The following is a 16,785-nucleotide window of genomic DNA, read 5'->3' as shown; positions in this document are numbered from 1 at the left end:
ACCCACCCAGGCAGTGGGTCCACAGGGAGTTTAACCTACATGTGTCCACTTCTAAAGAACCCCAGTCAGACTGGGGCATGCAGTGTGGGCCGAAGCCCACCTGTATTACGCACGACATTACTACCTCAGCTGTGTTGGGCAATGCAATGGGATATTTTTGTGTACCGCCGGTGGGTTCCAGGGAGCCACCCATGATGTAGGTGCACACGGAGTGTAACCTACATGTGTCCACTTGTAAAGAACCCCAGTCTGACTGGGGCATGCAGTGTGGGCCGAAGCCCACCTGTATTACGCACGACATTACTACCTCAGCTGTGTTGGGCAATGCAATGGGATATTTCTATGTACCGCCGGTGGCTTCCTGGCACCCACCCATGCTGTGGATCCACAGGGAATTATAAATGCATCTGTTTCCACTTGTAAAGAACCCCAGTCTGACTGGGGCATGCAGTGTGGGCCGAAGCCCACCTGTATTACGCACGACATTACTACCTCAGCTGTGTTGGGCAATGCAATGGGATATTTTTGTGTACCGCCGGTGGGTTCCAGGGAACCACCCATGCTGTAGGTGCACACGGAGTGTAACCTAGATGTGTCCACTTGTAAAGAACCCCAGTCTGACTGGGGCATGCAGTGTGGGCCGAAGCCCACCTGTATTACGCACGACATTACTACCTCAGCTGTGTTGGGCAATGCAATGGGATATTTTTGTGTACCGCCGGTGGGTTCCAGGGAGCCACCCATGCTGTCGGTCGACAGGGACTTCACAATAGGGAGTTGTACCTGCCTGTGTCTATGAATTAAAAAGCCCGGTCTAACTGGGGCATGCAGACACCTTGACAGAATGAATAGTGTGTGGCACATAGGTTCCCCATTGCTATGCCCACGTGTGCAGCTCCTGATGGTGGTGGCACAGGATTCTATTTCTCATTGCTTCTGTACAGCATTGTGGGCTGTTGCCCCGCCCCTTTTAAAGAGGGTCGCTGCCTAGCCGTGCCAACCCTGTGCAGTGTGTGCCTGCGGTCCCTCGTCATGGCAGACGCACTTCTAAATAGACATGAGGGTGGTGTGGCATGAGGGCAGCTGAAGGCTGCGCAGGGACACTTTGGTGTGCGCTGTGGGGGGGAGGGGGGGGGGCGGTTGGGCAGCATGTAACCTAGTAGAAGTGGCAGTGGAGTGTCATGCAGGCGGTGATTGTGCTTTGTTGGAGGTAGTGTGGTGCTTAGCAAAGGTATGCCATGCTAATGATGGCTTTTCAGAAGTAAAAGTTGTTTGGAGGGGGGGGCCCACTCTTGCCGGTATTCTGGCTTAATAGTGGGACCTGTGAACTTGAGATGCAGCCCAACATGTAGCCCCTCGCCTGCCCTATCCGTTGCTGTGTCGTTCCCATCACTTTCTTGAATTGCCCAGATTTTCACACATGAAAACCTTAGCGAGCATCGGCGAAATACAAAAATGTTCTGGTCGCCCATTGACTTCAATGGGGTTCGTTATTCGAAACGAACCCTCGAACATCGCGGGAAGTTCGTTTCGAATAACGAACACCCGAACATTTTGGTGTTCGCTCATCTCTAATCGCTATAGATTCATTTTACCTTGTACTAGTAAATAAATTAAGAATGTTATATAGCTACTTTTTTTGGAAACGTGTTACTTTATGTGTATATGCCCATTGAAGACCAGGGGGCATACTCTCCTGGCAGCTCTCCGGATAAGCTGGATGTAAACGGGATTGAAGCAATACCACTACCAAATACAAAGCAGCTCTTGACTCTGAGGCGCTGGCGGGCTGTTCCGGACATAAGAAACCCCTCCAGACACCAGTAAGTCCCATCCTTTCACATTACATGCATATAATATAGATACAATAACACTTCACAAGGTACAGTATTACTCTGAGAACAACCATCTCTTCATTCTTGTCAGTAGTAGTGAGAGGGTGATGCATGACATTGGGATTCTCTGTCAAGAGTATTCCTTTAATTACTCTAAAACGCGTGTATGGGCATCACCATGCACCATGTAGAGCCTCATAACATTATGTCATGAACTAATCTAGAAAATATTGCATAGATACACTAACAGAACCAGGAAAGTATTAGATAGATTTATCTTTTAAGTAAATTAAAGTTCTGTAAAAGTTATACTCCTTAGTACTCCATAAGACAAATTATGTCCTTTCGAAGACATTGAATGCAAAGTCTTATCATTATACTGCAACGGCAAGGACTGCAATAGAAGAAATCCATGTTAATTAATTTGCTTTTGAATACTTTTCATAAGAAGAAGTTAAAAATGTGTTAAACAATTCCTTGTACTCCCATTTTAAATATTTTTATGAATTAAGGAAGGTACTATTAACGGCTACAAACAATAGGTGACAGCATTTATCTTATATAATTATCGGTGAAATTTGTCATTTCTATTTCTATTCTTTCTGCAGAACTATTTGAATGAATATTTGAGTATCCAAATAATGGGCAACAAAACATATTATCTATATGTTTGTTGCACATCTCCAAATTCATGCATATTAATATATAATCAAAAGGCGTGGTCCCACAGAGATAACCCACTTTAAGGGCTCAGTCAGACCAATGGGTTCTTATAGAAGCATTCATATGTGCAGAGTTTGCAGCACAAAATAGCACGCACCTAAAAAAGATAGAGCATTGATGCATTTTGCGCAGTTGTTTCCATTGACTCCTATGGGAGCAGGAGTTAATAGAAATTCCTGCACTAGGAACAGATACCCACTGCTTGCAGCAGGGCATTTAAAGTTGCTTCTGGGCAGAAGCACCTTTTGAATGTCCCACTGTTAACTCCTGTTAGTCTGCGTGGGGATGAGGGGGTCTCCCCGAAGGTTCTGTGAATTCCCACGGAGACTAACAGGACTTTACAACAGGACATTTAAAAGGTGCTTCTGAGCAGCACCTTTTAAATGTCCTGCTGTAAGCAGGGGTGACTTCCTCATAGGAGTGATCTTCTACCATTGCTTTTAATTGGGTCAACGCTGCTGCCACCCCATTGAAAGCAATGGGATGAAGCAATCATTTAATGGCTGTGATTGGCCCCTGCGCTCAGCCAATCAGAGGCAGCGCTTCCAGGAGGTGGGGATTTTTAAATCCCTGGCCAGAAGAAATAATTCAGAAGAGTGTCGGGGAGCAGGGAAGAAGACATGCCAGAGCCCTGACAGTGCATTTAGGGCTCGGTCAGACGGGTGTTTTTTTGTTGAACATGTTTTCTTGCGTTTGCAATTCGTATCTATTAGAACCAATGCTTTACAATGGTAGCGGTCACAGCACTGTAACAGTGTTCAGTGACAAGGGGACTCCCCGCGGGGATGAAGAAATCCTCTGCAATAGCTGTCACAGCTGTGTCAGAGTATCGCGATCTTCTCTGTATGTTGTCAATGGGGCCGCCGCTGCTGCCACCGGCCCCATTGACCACAAGGTGAAACCCCTGGATGTGGCAGCATCCAGGGATTTCACATCCAAAGAATCCTCTGCTGCAGCTGTCACAGCAGGGAATAGCAATGGGACCGTGTGGTGGAAGTCCAGTATTCCTATATTTTGGATCGGTGGGCCTTGGCAGTAGACAGTTATCAATTTAACATTCTGTATACATACTTCTGTCTTGCTACAAATATAGTTCATGACAGTTGTGCAATAAGTACTTCCTACATATGAAAGTATCTGTTTTTCATAACTCTGCTGACAAAGATGGAATTTAGCCCGTAACCAACATGTATAAATATATTTGACTGTCCAGCTGCATGCACTAATACGGAACTAGGAATCAGACATGGACAACCGCAGAAATTACCCAAGCAATTTTACTGGAAACGTATGCAAATAACATGGGAGGTTTGTGCAATTTATAGTTCATGATGTAACATCCAATCATATCGAAGGAACCCCACGTGGCTCCAAGACAACCCACTCATTTCATCTACCACCTGATGGCCAATCACAGATGACCGGAGGATGGAAGAATTGCAAGATGCTTATCCAATAATTAAACAATACGTTGTATGCATGTAATCTTTGACCTGCCCAGATGGGCGGATTTGTTAAACTCTTAAAATAGGCTACACGCCGATCATTAAAGTTAGAATTGAGGAAGCTATGCATGCTGAACCTCGTGTCAGTGTGAAAAACTTCTTATGCGCATTATCAATTCAGAATTAATATGGAGGGCTGTAAACATTCCAAATTGAGTAAGCCGTGATTCCGCAAAGGAATTCTACGACAGTGGCACCCCAGATGGGACTGTGATCGACAGGTTCCATAGAATTCGGACAGAAGACACGGACATATGCGACCTTGGACTTGGTGGGCCCAAAATATCATCAGAACACGGTGAGATAAATTAATTATCTATACCTGTGTGGCTAAGTTCAGGCTCGCCTATGTGCCGTGCCAGGCCGAATGATTTGGACCCGATCGACAGGTACTTCTTTAAGTCTCGATCACATGATAAGAACCTGTCATAAGATATAAAGGAATGTTTACATGCCTGTCGTTTTGAGAGTACTGGTCGGTTGGCAAGGTCAGTGAATTGCTTTAAGGGAGAGGAAGTCCCCGCAGGGGCCCCCTGCTCGGGTCAGGTTTGGAGTCTAAAACCTTAGAGTCAGGGGGGCCTGACGGAGTAGTTTGACTAGGTGGTCCTGCTCTGGTCAGGTTTGGAGTCTAAAGCCTTAGAGACAGGAAACGGTCAAACGTCTGGACAGGCAACGCTGCTCCGTTAGAGTCTGGTAATAGACCTAGGAGGGGGGCCTGCCAGACAGTATCCCGAGGGGCAGTTTAGACTAAGCCAGCCGTACTGGCGCTCTGTCTATTTGTCTGTTTGTCTGTGGTATGAGAATACCACACATGTCTTGCCCAAATTGCAAAAAAGGATTGTTATTGACGAAAAGTACCCTCGGATGGGTCAGAATAATTCCTACCCTGCCCACCGCTGTGGTTACAGTCCACTGTTTGAGGATGGTGGTCCACAAATATTTGTTTATGGTTTAAATGTCCACGAGTAGATCCCTCCGTCTGAGGGTAGATTGATAAACTGTGTAGCGACAGAAATGCTAGAGACTCTAGGGCGGGGCATATTATGTCCGGCGTCTGAGGAGACTTTTATAATCATGTTGTTATATAGGAATAGTTTGTTTGTCTGTCATATAGAAGTAGTATCAGTCCTGCTCAACTGTGCCCGTAATTGTTTAGAGAAAAAAAAAAAAAGCTGCAAACTTCATTTAAAAAGAGGAAGTGGAACTCTTAATAGAAGCGGAGCAATTCTTGTGCTGTAACATTTGTTAGTTATTTAACTAATATTGGATGTTAAAACTACTAGTATGTCTTGTTATGTAACCTAATCTTTGTCATACGCCCGTCATAAATGTAAAAAGTTATATGCCACTCACATCCTGAGGGGGCTCTTAAGAATACAGACTGCGTAGCCCCACCATGCCCACAAGAAAATACATCTATGTTAGCAGTCCCCAATTCAATTGTAACCACATACAATGTTAGGTGGTCACCGCTATGACAGTAGTTACAACATAATATATGTGATTTATGCATTAGACGTTAGAATTTCCCTAAGAAAAGAGGAAGAGAAGGTAGGCTGCAATGGCGTCTGTATTAATATACAAAGACACCAGCTTAGTGAATAGAGAGAATTGCAGTACATTACCAATCAGATGGAGATGCCCGGCATCTAAGACTGCATCTGCCCGGTCGCCGGATGTCTGGGACAAAAACTGTTGTAATCCTCTCGCTAGGCTGTCACGGGAGGGAGAGATTCTAAAAAGAGGAAGTTACTTGCCCTGTAGTCCCAGCACAAGTAACGTATATTCACAGACAATATAAAACAAATAAATAAACTACAGGGAGTAAGAAACTGCAGAGAAGCCAAGGAATAGGAAACAAGCAGGTAACGATAAGGCCAGGTATCCACAGGAGGAACGGGGCAGATTGACCCGTAATTTGTAAAATGTAAATTGTGTGGTGCATAAGACTTTATCTTTATTGGGTTGTGATGTGTACCCAAGGACTGCCAAACATTGAATGAGGGAATAAGTAAGTAAGTGATTAGCCACACTCAGAGGGGTGGAGCTAGATGATGCAAGAACACGTCTCTTCTCCAGGAGGGGGTAAGAATCATAGATAGCCAGAAGGAAAAGTTTTGTTTTTTTCTCCTGTCCCAAACTCAGCTTTCCACGGTTCCTGACAAATTATGGGACACCTACAAGACAGGCATAGGGAAATTGAATGTATCGACCATGATAATATATACGAGACCCAGATACACACCCCTGGGTCAAGCAGTATCCCCCTAGGTAAAAAAAAAAAAGGGTGAAGGGTCAGCCACACATGTTAGGTGCTGTGTGCTGATGCTTTGGAAAAAACTGCCAACCGGCCACAATTTCACTGTTAATTTCTCTTGCAGAAGGCTGTAAGGCCTGGAGGCCTCCAAAGACTAACCAAGTTCTGCAGGCCATACCTGTACTTACACCCGTTGCCAAATTCCGCACCTTTCTGGGCCTTGTTTCATACTGCCGCCTATATGACAGTATTGACACAAAAGCACGAAGGACAACCACAGGCATGAGGGTGGATCCAGTGACTTGAGGAGCTCCCTCATCTGCTTTTGCGGTGGCAGCAGTACAGGCAATGGTTGACAAATCTTCTAAGATGGTATTGGACTACCCCCTAGTGGTCCACACCCCAAATGACACCCAGAACATACTCATGCAAGTGCAACCCAAGCACTTATCTCTGGCCTATTAGATCCGGCTACAATGTGCCCTTTCCATGCCTCCCCCAATATTTCTTCCCAATGTTGTAATACCTTGAATCCGGCCACTCTTCTTTTAATCAGGTATTCAGGTTCAAACGGGGGAGGGGAGGCATAGGTGATCTGAGTATGGCAGATCAGCTATTTTTTAAATAGCATTATTGTAGTGATGTACACACTGTTAATGATGCATATTTTGAGTTTTCTTTTGTAGATGGTATCAGGGTGAGGATTAATGATTCCGAACCAGATATGCAGAGGTCACACAACAAGATGTCCTAAACGCAGAAGCTCTGCCTCCGCATGTCTCAGGGCAAGAAGCGGAACCGGAGGCCCTCACTGAGGCGTGTGGAGTGGTAGAAGGTAAGTCGGCAACTTTTTACACTGACTCCTGGAATGCATTTGGCATAGCTCATGATTATGGCCCAATATGGAAGGCCAGACAGCTTGTTATCTCAGTAGGACAGCCAATTAAGAATGGTGCAGCGGTGCAGAGTCTCATGGAAACCCTACTACCACTACCTGGCAATGGAGAATCCACACCGATTTCTACAACGGAGAAGCGAGAGATGACACCCTCGCCGACAACACAGCAAAGGCAGCGGCCCTCAAGCCGTGGAAGAAAGAAGGATAGATACTGACAGCATGAGTCAGTGATAAGACTTTGGACTTTGATAAAACCTTTGGACTTTGATAAAACCTTTGGACTTTGATAAAACCTTTGGACTCTGATAAAACCTTTGGACTTTGATAAGACTTTGGACTTTGATAAGACTTTGGACTTTGATATGTCAAGGACTTTACAGTTACAAGTCAACGAGGAAAGAAAGCAGATGGGCTAAAATACGGGAGCGACAGCACAGGACGGCGTATGGCGAACAATCAACAGAACTTGCCTACAGAGGTCCCTGTTCCCCATGATGGCCCAGCTGGTATACAGAATCGAAAGCAGCGATGACGGCGCACTGAACAAGAATGGGTGACACCTGGGTTCTCTGTAGCTGCTGCATCATTTGTCCAGTTAGCATGATCTTTGCCATATGCGAGTCCGGACAGAAGTAAGGTGGCCATATAACACTTGCCTTGACCACTCTACCCATTTCAGAGATTGCCAATTTGACCACATTCAGCTCACACCTGTTGGGGAGTATGAACATGTGCTTGTTGTTGCTCGAGTCTTTTTCAGGTTGGAGGCCCACCCGGATACTAAGGTAAATGAGCAGATAACCACACAGAAATTCATGAATGAGGTAATCTGCAGATATGGGGTACCAGAAGTAATTGAGTCGAACAAAGGTACACACTTCACAGGTGAAATAATGCAACACATCATGTCTGTTTTGGGTATATTTCAGGCTTTTCACACACCCTACCATCCACGGAGTAGGGGGAAAGTAGATACGAAAGGCAATAGAGAAAATGGGTAAATTTTGAATTGAGTGTCTTTCATTAGTTTTTCTTTTTCTTAGGAGGATACATGCCACAGTAGCTGAATTTGGGGAATGATTTTCTTGTTAATTTTGTCATAGGCCTCTCCAAGGAATTGTTAGTAATGCATTCTGCAGTCTCTGCTTTTCCCCAGGTCCTACAGATGAGTGTCACAATCTAAAACCAGGTGACAGGGTCTATGTGGAAAAGTTTAAGAGAGAAACCCTGTTTGAATGTCCCTACCAGATGTTGTTCACCACCCCAACTGCAGTCAAGCTCAAAGGAAAACCCACTTGGATCCACACTTCGCACTGAAAAAACTAATGATCCTTACATGCTATAATGTGGTACAATTCCTCTAACACACACCTTTGACTACTGTACACTAGCTCCCTGTTTCAGAACAAATTAATACAATCAAATGTGCAATATGAAGCCTACACTGAGGGTGAGAATCCAACACTGCATCGTGCTAAGAGAGACGTTGACACTCCAGGTGGTAACTTTGATCCACATGTACACATAGATGTAATAGGAGTGCCAAGGGGGGAGCGAGATTAATTTAATTCTAGAGATCAGGTTAAAGCAGGTTTTGATTCCTCATTTGCTTTTGTCACTGTTAATAATAATGTAGATTGGATGAATTATATCTCTTACAATCAGCAGAGGTTTGTAAACTACACCAGAGATGCTTTGCAAGGGTTAGCTAACCAGTTAGGGCCCACTGCATCCATGGCGTTCCAAAATAGAGTGGCCGTGGATATGATTTTCGCAGGAAGAGGTGGGGTATGTAATTTCCTGTACGTGTATTCTCCCTTTAATGTGACCAATGTTTCCCTTGTTTGAAAAAGATGAAGAGCCAGTTCCGATAATGCCAACCAGGTACGTTACCAGAAGAATGGAGAAATGTACCAGTACTGCGCCTGCCTCAGTCTCATAAGATGGACTGTCAGTGGACTTCCCATTTGCCTAGGGAAAGTGCAGAAGACCTTAGGTTCCGGCGAGGGCACACCCTGTGGGGTGTTAACTCGTACAGATAGAGGGTATGGATGCCCGGAAATAAGCCCAGGGAATCCATGGCCTCCTTCTGAGGTGAGGTAGGGATCCCTCCCCTTTTAGGAGTAGGGACTTACGGGCAGTGGGAAAACCCTGACGCAAGGGTGAGGCGAACTGGACGTGTTCACCATTAGGACTATCTCCAGGAGGGACATTGGTGTGGGTGAAGATTAAGGAGTCCCACGCCGTGCGTACCTGTGCACGCTATTAGTATTGTAACATTATGCTAGAGCGAGAAGAGAGGCTCCTGGTGATAGTTTTGATCTACACGTATACATTGACATCATAGGATAGCCAAGGGGGGTACCTGACAAGTTTTAAAAATTAGAGACCAAGTTAAAACTAGATTCAAGTCCATTTTCCCGATCATTAGGGTAAATAAATGTTGACTGGATTAATTATGTTTATTATAATTAACAGCGGTTTATAAATTATACTAGAGACGCCTTATAGGGACTAGTCGACCAATAGAACCTACCTCGACTACGACTTTTCAAAATAGAATGGCACTAGGTACGATTTTAGCCAAAAAAGGGAGTGTCTGTAAGATGATAGGGGAGACTTGTACCTAGATTCCAGACAAAACGTGACCCACAGGTAAAAACGCAGTTGCCATTAAGAAGCTGACCGCACTAACTAAAAAGAGCTAACCTTAGTCTGTTTTCCTCAGTTAGGTACCAAACAGGAGAAGGGAAAAATATAGAAAAATAAGCTTTGGAACATTGTGTATGTAGAACACTGTGATAGGTTTTTGCTAAGATTTTGCTTTATTTTATCTGCAGTGCACTCTGCTTATGTCCACGCAACATGCCGGTGTTACAACGCCCCTGGTCCTGTTACCTTGCCGCCTCTGGAAAAGGGAAGTGGGAATAATCAGCTTGTAGCTCTTTCCTTCCAGACTAATATATATGATCATGCACTTATTAATGAGACAGGGGTTCAGTCATGTTGATCAGTAATTAGATAGTCCTGATTTTGCACTCTTGTTGATGAATCGAGGTAACGTCAAGAAGGCGGGGTTCTATACAAGTTATGCAGTGTTTACCTGAAATAGTGAAAGTCGCACCTCTCCTAACCTCATTATATTTGTCACCTTTATAGTCATCCTAATTTCTGTTTGTCGTTGCATACAGTGTATTCCGACCCTGATGACTGCCTGGTCCACCTGTCCCACTACGACGTCCAACAAAAAGCCCACTGTCAGCGCAACCGTCGTCATCATGGATCCAGAATGTGATGATGTCGAACCATCCTATACCCCCATGGCAGTAGTAGGCCCAGTCGTCTACAAAACAATGCGAGTCTAGGGTCAGCGGTGGGGGATTGGGGTGGGACGGAGCAGGGCGAGTTTAGTGAAACAGATAGTTTCAAGGGGGGTCTGTGGTGGAAGTCCAGTATTCCTATATTTTGGATCGGTGGGCCTTGGCAGTAGACAGTTATCAATTTAACATTCTGTATACATACTTCTGTCTTGCTACAAATATAGTTCATGACAGTTGTGCAATAAGTACTTCCTACATATGAAAGTATCTGTTTTTCATAACTCTGCTGACAAAGATGGAATTTAGCCCGTAACCAACATGTATAAATATATTTGACTGTCCAGCTGCATGCACTAATACGGAACTAGGAATCAGACATGGACAACCGCAGAAATTACCCAAGCAATTTTACTGGAAACGTATGCAAATAACATGGGAGGTTTGTGCAATTTATAGTTCATGATGTAACATCCAATCATATCGAAGGAACCCCACGTGGCTCCAAGACAACCCACTCATTTCATCTACCACCTGATGGCCAATCACAGATGACCGGAGGATGGAAGAATTGCAAGATGCTTATCCAATAATTAAACAATACGTTGTATGCATGTAATCTTTGACCTGCCCAGATGGGCGGATTTGTTAAACTCTTAAAATAGGCTACACGCCGATCATTAAAGTTAGAATTGAGGAAGCTATGCATGCTGAACCTCGTGTCAGTGTGAAAAACTTCTTATGCGCATTATCAATTCAGAATTAATATGGAGGGCTGTAAACATTCCAAATTGAGTAAGCCGTGATTCCGCAAAGGAATTCTACGACAGCAATAGCAATGGGACCGCACTGTATGTAATTTTGCCATCATGTGGCAGACAACAAGTGCGGATTTAAAAACGCATCTGACACTTCGGTCACGTGATTTAAAAATAAATGCGTTTTGCGTTTTTTTTCACGCAACTAAATACGTTCAAAAAACTCCCGTCTGACCAAGCCCTTAGTTGATGTATTTTATTCCTTTTTTTTTCAAGCAGTTAGGGATTATTTTCAGGGAAGGGCTTATATTTCGAGCCTTTCCCTGAAAATCCCTGCAAGGGATTGCTTCATCCCATTGCCTTTAATGGGGCATCAGCACCCCTAGCCCCTTTGAAAACAATAGGATAGCATCGCTGTCCTCTGCTACAGCTGTGACAACTGTAGCAGGGGATTCTTTCATCACCGCTGCACCTTTGTGGAACAGCTGCTTCTCTCCAGGCTGCTGTTTCCAGTTCTCAACTACATCCACAGGTCATGTTTTTTAGGATTTTCCTTTTATTGCACGGGTGATGCAATTATTGTCAGTACCTCAGAAATTGTGCCATTCTATCTCATAGAAAATCCTGAAATTATAAACTGCTGAGAATATTTAAGATCTGAAGTTGAGAAATGCAGGCTTAGAGGAATAATCTGGAAAATTATTTGTGTTCGTGTACAAATAGAAGAGGAGATCTTAAATGCTTGCATTGACTATTTCCCATAAAACCATTTAACATAATTTTACATCATGATGGTGGAAGGGAGTGAGCTCTGAAACCAAGGTTGGTCCATATGCATTGTATGTGAGCGGGGATACAGAGTTGACAGCTGGCTGCAGCAGTCAGGATCAGCAATAACTCTGGTCTTGGCCATTCAATCTCTTAGAGGCCACAATCAGTGCTGACTTCAGCATCTAAGTGGTTAAAAAGAGTGAGGGAACTCCTCCTGTCCCCTGATTGCACCCTATGATGCGATTGAGGCATTATGAATGGTTGTCATGGCAGCTGCAAGCATAGTGAAGTCTTCCAGGCTCCTCATGTTAATATTTCTATTACACCTTGCGTGTAGCTGAATGAAATTGGATGGCCATGCAAGGACAATAAACTGCAATACATAAACTTTCAGTGTATTATACAACTATAGCAGTATATAATGCAAAAACGCTCACCTCCACGCCAGGTAATGCATCTTTTTCTTTATCTCAACATGAGAATAACTTTTCATGAAAGTGCTTCTTAGTTCACTGCCGCTCGATCCAATCGGCCTCTTATTCAAGAAATGCAATAATTTTAAGGAGCTTGGACTTTATAAAAGTAACTTTCATGCTTTATTGAATGACGTGCTCACAACATCATGGTTATTAGGTGCTTACGGAGTACGCGTTTCGATCTTGACTAAGATCTTGATCACCTCCAAGTCCAAGCTCCTTGAAATTATTGCATTTCTATTATACAAGTACTACTTGGGGAGAAAATGTTAAACAATTTAAGTTAAAATATTAAAAGTTCTAAATAAAAAAATCACTTTCCCATCTTTTTGCATAATATATACAATGAAAAAGAAACATTTTGATATTGCCCCATCCAAAAGAGTCCAAACTAATAAAATGTTATTTATCCCTCAAATAAACAACATAAAAAAGTAATATGAAATGCCAGCCATATCTCCTCCATCAAGAAATGGAATAAAAAGTGATAAAAAATCATACATATCACACACAGTTTTAGTCATGGAAAAATTAAAAGTTATAGGGCTCCAAATTTGATAACAAAAAGTAATTTTTTTATTAAAGGTTTTAAGAGTCATTTTAACAGGTTATTAACATCATAAAAATGAAAAACGATGGCAAAGGGCTGCAAAGGGAAGGGGTTAATGATGCTTTATCAGAATTCTTGCAAAAACTGATCTGGGCCAACTATGTGGACTCATTTCAACTTTCCCCTTTTTGTCCCTTCCCTCCCTTCCCCTTTTATTTCTTCTTTCTATTCACAAACTTTAAATAAGACTTACTACCCGATGCTAGTAAAATTCTGATTATGACCAGCTCCCCAATTTTGTATTAGATTTTCAAGAATACTCAAATCAAATTAAATTTTCAGGCAATATTTATACTAGATTCTTAATCAAATTACATGTATAACTGAAAGGGGAAACACACAAACATACATGTATATGTTTCTAGGATTGGCAGCAAGAGAAGCCAGGATTTGTATGTATTTGTATGACCAGTCTAAGCCATCAAGTGCGGAGTACCGCTCTGTAGTGTAAAGTTCACTGTTGTGAATAAATGATAATGCCCTGCAGTGACTACTAGATTAAATTCCATCTGTGGGTGGAATTCATCAAAGAGACTGCTGAGGTGGTAATAGACATTACTGCCAAAATTTGTACCATGTCAGCTTTATTTTCATTCTCTGGAATTAGTTAAGAAGGTACATTATAGAATTTCAAATGCAGCTAAAACCCAGCAGTATGTGACCACATCAATTTTATAGCAGATATGCTATTTATTCTCTCAAAAATGAAATCTAAGGAAAAGTAATGTTGTGCATTAAAGAGAGTGTATAATGCTAAGGTATTGACCCATATTGGTATCACTTTACAATAAATTGGACTTTCACAAACATGTGATCACAATGTACAACACTATATTACCTTTACATTAAGTTTTCATTATTCATTATAAAAGCACATTTCAATTGATGACAACACTGTAAATGTGATATTAAAGGGGTTGTTCCGCGCCGAAACGGTTTTTTTTTTTTTTCAACAGCCCCCCCGTTCGGCGCGAGACAACCCCGATGCAGGGGTTAAACAAGAAAACCGGACAGCGCTTACCTGAATCCCCGCGCTCCGGTGACTTCTTACTTACCTGCTGAAGATGGCCGCCGGGATCTTCTCCCTCGGTGGACCGCAGGGCTTCTGTGCGGTCCATTGCCGATTCCAGCCTCCTGATTGGCTGGAATCGGCACGTGACGGGGCGGAGCTACAAGGAGCCGCTCTCCGGCACGAGCGGCCCCATTCAGAAAAGAAGAAGACCCGGACTGCGCAAGCGCGTCTAATCTGGCGATTAGACGCTGAAAATTAGACGCCACCATGGAGACGGGGACGCTAGCAACGGAACAGGTAAGTGAATAACTTCTGAAAACTTCTGTATGGCTCATAATTAATGCACAATGTACATTACAAAGTGCATTAATATGGCCATACAGAAGTGTATAGACCCACTTGCTTTCGCGGGACAACCCCTTTAAATCTGGCTTATCTACATATAACCAACTTTGACAGAACAAATAGTAGAATATCAAATTAGAATAACATATTAGTAGTTTCCTTGCCCCATCTGATTTAGGCTAATGACCCTTCCCTTCTCCATTAGATAATTCAGTATTGAATTTCTATGTAAGATCATGCAATACACAACAATTGGTCAGGTTGTGCCAAAGTGACTGAAGGCTATATAACCTACCCTACTTTCTCTAAGGAGCTACCAGCCTGCCCCACCTTCATGGCATATGAGGCATTGCACTAATCACTTTGAAATAAAAACACTATGTGACACCACAGGTCCTGACTATGCCACTATTTTTCATGGATCTTGATGCGAATGTGCAATGTGATCATCATGTGATTTCTGACCTGCTACCAAGAGAACAGTCTTAAGCCCAGTAGGGCGGTACCAGTTTCAGCCTAGAAGATTAATGAACAGGAAAGTGCCTAAAGTAAAAATAGAACAGAATAGTAAGCAGTTGGATAAAAAAGTAGTGAACAGCTGGACCCAATGGTTAAGGGGCCAGCCATCGCACCCACAGTCCCTATAAGTGTGATAACCTCTTATGCCAGGTAGGGCATTCAGAAGGGGCTGGAGAGCTGCAGGAAGGTCCAAAATTCCAATTGGGTTTTGGTATTAAAGGAATAACAAACTGTAAGAAAAAAGTCTTCTGTGCTCATAAGAAAGATTACAATGGCGTCGTTCCACTTACTTGGAAGAAAGGGGGTATGTTATCAACATATACCTCCTTCTGAAGGTGATGTCCAGTGAGGCAAAAATGGAGAGCCAAAATCCAAATAGCTGTTTATTAGACACAAAACATTGGGTGCAGGTAATCAGGGCAACACAAGTGTTCGAGTGACACCTTTTTCAAGCCTAGGGATAGTAGTTACAGGGAGCTGCATTTATACGGAGTGTAATGTACTCAAAAGTAACCTGAGTTATGACGTGCTGGGTTTTTCGGGAAAGGGCATTTCTCCCTGCATTTAACATACAGTTTCAGTCTAAGTCCACAAAACTCAGGGTATTGTCTCTCTGTTAAAAAGGACTAGTCTCATCTTCTGACAAGTGGGACATGCTGCTTACCTTTACGGCTTCATCTCAGCTGATTCATCCAGTTTTTTACTTTTGTTGTAGCCTCCCCTTTCTTGTTTGCCTAGTTCCCAATACTGCTTCATTGTCAAATGAGCAGTATCCACCACCCTGTGTGAATTAAATGTCACATCAGACATTGACACCTTGTGGTGGAGACTGACAACTTGACAGTGGCCTAGTATAGGACCCCAAAATTAACAGAAGTTGTTGCAAGTCTAATGGGGGAGGTTAGAGCAAACATAAAAGCACCGTAGGAAACAGTGGTAATGTGGATACAGGGGTACACAACCCAGATATGAGAGGTCCTATTTAAATATGTTGTCCCACAAAAATAAGTTATCTCTGGAATTCCAATGATCATGAGAACAGGAGTCTGGAAGGTCTCCAAATGAATGGAATAGTGGTAACACATGTACACTATGGCTCCATTCATTTCAATTCTACTACTGGAGATAGTTGAGTTCAAGCCTGTGAATAGGGAACAAATTCATTTTGTGGGAAATCCCTGTAAGTTGCAATATATCATGAATATCGTAAGTGTAATTTCTAGATGCAAAACACTTGCCATGAAGCTTTGCCACCCACTGATTTGGTTTTGAGCTAAATCTAGAGGCAAGACTTGTGGAACCCTAGTTTTCACCCTTTACCTCTCCCATTGGGAGGAGTCTTTACCATCCAGTGTGAATAAAATGTCACATCAGCCATTGACACTTGGCAGTTGAGACCGCCCACTTGGCAATGGCCTAGTATAGGGCTACGAAAGTGGAGAATATCTCAATGATAGAGTTTCATTTGGGAGGAAGCATATAGAGGCACACTGAGTGCCTGTGGCTCTGTAATTACAATAGGGACTTAATATGCCATGTTGTAGGCTTCTAATAATTGGGACAGCTATAGGGGTCACAGCAGTCACAATTAGGGCTAGACCACTAAGCCAAGAGGGTATGGTGAGGGCCCCCCTCACCATACTAAAATGCTAGCTGACCAGACAGTTTAATTATGTCAATAGGTTCTTCACACAGCGAGGCCACCTTCTCCTGAATGATGATAGATCTTGGTTTTCTCCCTGAAAACATCTGTGGTAAG

The sequence above is a fragment of the Eleutherodactylus coqui genome, chromosome 1 (genome assembly GCF_035609145.1).
Source record: "Eleutherodactylus coqui strain aEleCoq1 chromosome 1, aEleCoq1.hap1, whole genome shotgun sequence".
Classification (NCBI taxonomy): Eukaryota; Metazoa; Chordata; class Amphibia; order Anura; family Eleutherodactylidae; genus Eleutherodactylus; species Eleutherodactylus coqui.
Note: the sequence above shows the minus strand (reverse complement) of the source record.